Below are 2,577 nucleotides of genomic sequence, written 5' to 3' on the forward strand. Positions count from 1 at the left end.
CGGAGTGTGCGCTGATATGAAACTTCCTGGCAGATTAAAACTGTGTGCCCGACCGAGACTCGAACTCGGGACCTTTGCCTTTCGCGGGCAAGTGCTCTACCAGCTGAGCTACCGAAGCACGACTCACGCCCGGTACTCACAGCTTTACTTCTGCCAGTACCTCGTCTCCTACCTTCCAAACTTTGCAGAAGCTCTCTTGCGAACCTTGCAGAACTAGCACTCCTGAAAGAAAGGATATTGGGGAGACATGGCTTAGCCGCCTGGGGGATGTTTCCAGAATGAGATTTTCACTCTGCAGTGGAGTGTGCGCTGATATGAAACATCCTGGCAGATTAAAACTGTGCGCCCGACCGAGAGTCGAACTCGGGACCTTTGCCTTCCGCGGGCAAGTGCTCTACCAACTGAGCTACCGAAGCACGACTCACGCCCGGTACTCACAGCTTTACTTCTGCCAGTACCTCGTCTCCTACCTTCCAAACTTTGCAGAAGCTCTCCTGCGAACCTTGCAGAACTAGCACTCCTGAAAGAAAGGATATTGGGGAGACATGGCTTAGCCACAGCCTGGGGGATGTTTCCAGAATGAGATTTTCACTCTGCAGCGGAGTGTGCGCTGATATGAAACTTCCTGGCAGATTAAAACTGTGTGCCCGACCGAGACTCGAACTCGGGACCTTTGCCTTTCGCGGGCAAGTGCTCTACCAACTGAGCTACCGAAGCAAGACTCACGCCCGGTCCTCACAGCTTTACTTCTGCCAGTACCTCGTCGCCTACCTTCCAAACTTTGCAGAAGCCCTCCTGCGAGCCTTGCAGAACTACCACTCCTGAAAGAAAGGATATTGCGGAGACATGGCTTAGCCACAGCCTGGGGGATGTTTCCAGAATGAGATTTTCACTCCGCAGCAGAGTGTGCGCTGATATGAAACTTCCTGGCAGATTAAAACTGTGTGCCCGACCGAGACTCGAACTCGGGACCTTTGCCTTTCGCGGGCAAGTGCTTGGTAGAGCACTTGCCCGCGAAAGGCAAAGGTCCCGAGTTCGAGTCTCAGTCGGGCACACAGTTTTATACTGCCAGGAAGTTTCAGTGTCGACATGTCTTGGCTTGCTCGATCATCAGAACTGTCTCCAATCGAGCACATGTGGGACAACATAGAGCGACGACTCCAGCGTCATCCACAATTAACCGTCTCTGTACTAACCGACCAAGTGCAACAGGCACGGAACCCCATCCCACAAACTCACATTGGGCACCAGTACAGCACAACGAATTGACGTTTGCATTCTTGCATTCAACATTCTGGTGTTTACACCGGTCATTAACATACTAGCATTTCACATTGGCAGTAGCTTATGTGACGCAAAGATTAACCTGTGATCTTGCCATGTTAATCACTTAAATATGTTACTAGACAAATGTGTTACCGAAATTTCATTACTCTCGATTAATTATTTTCTGGTGCTGCGATTTTTCTCCGTTAGTATACGGGGTGATCCATTGATAGTGACCGGTCCAAATATCTCACGAAAGAAGCATCAAACGAAAAAACTACAAAGAACGAAACTCGTCTAACTTGAAGGGGGAAACCAGATGGCGCTATGGTTGGCCCGCTAGATGCCGCTACCATAGGTCAAACGGATATCAACTGCGTTTTTTTAAAATAGGAACCTCATTTTTATTACACATTCGTGTAGTACGTAAAGAAATATGAATGTTTTATTTAGTTGGACCACTTTTTTCGCTTTGTGATAGATGGCGCTGTAATAGTCACAAACGTATAAGTACGTGGTATCACGTGACATTCCGCCAGTGCGGACGGTATTTGCATCGTGATACAATACCCGTGTTAAAATGGACTGTTTACCAATTGCGGAAAAGGTCGATATCGCGTTGATGTATGGCTATTCTGATCAAAATGCCCAGCGGGCGTGTGCTATGTATGCTGCTCGGTATCGTGGACGACATCATCCAAATGTCCAGACCGTTCGCCGGATAGTTACGGAAACAGGAAGTGTTCAGCCACATGTGAAATGTCAACCATGACCTGGAACAAATGATGATGCCCAAGTAGGTGTTTCAGCTGCTGTCGCGGCTAATCCGCACATCAGTAGCAGACAAATTGCGCGAGAATCGGGAATCTCAAAAACGTCGGTGTTGAGAATGCTACATCAATATCGCTTGCACCCGTACCATATTTCTATGCACCAGGAATTGAATGGCGACGACTTTGAACGTCGTGTACAGTTCTGCCACTGGGCACAATAGAAATTACGCGATGATGACAGATTTTACGCACGCGTTCTATTTAGCGACGAAGCATCATTCACCAACAGCGGTAACTTAAACCGGCATAGTATGCACTATTGGGCAACGGAAAATCCACGAAGGCTGCGACAGGTGGAACATCAGCGCCCTTGACGGGCTAATGTATGGTGCGGCATTATTGGAGGTAGGATAATTGGCCCCCATTTTAACGATGGCAATCTAAATGACGCAATGTATGCTGATTTCCTACGTAATGTTCTACCGATGTTACTACAATATGTTTAACTGCATGACAGAATGGCGATGTACTTCCAACA

General features: G+C 48.0%; 1 non-coding gene across 1 annotated transcript; it reads right to left on the reverse strand.

Moving 5' to 3' along the window:
* Positions 1-341: 341 nt before the first annotated feature.
* Trnap-cgg (transfer RNA proline (anticodon CGG)) lies at positions 342-416 on the reverse strand. Its single transcript has one exon. It is a non-coding gene; the product is annotated as a tRNA-Pro (tRNA).
* Between the last annotated feature and the right edge of the window lie 2,161 nt (positions 417-2,577).

Source organism: Schistocerca cancellata, chromosome 6, assembly GCF_023864275.1.
Source record: "Schistocerca cancellata isolate TAMUIC-IGC-003103 chromosome 6, iqSchCanc2.1, whole genome shotgun sequence".
Lineage (NCBI taxonomy): Eukaryota > Metazoa > Arthropoda > Insecta > Orthoptera > Acrididae > Schistocerca > Schistocerca cancellata.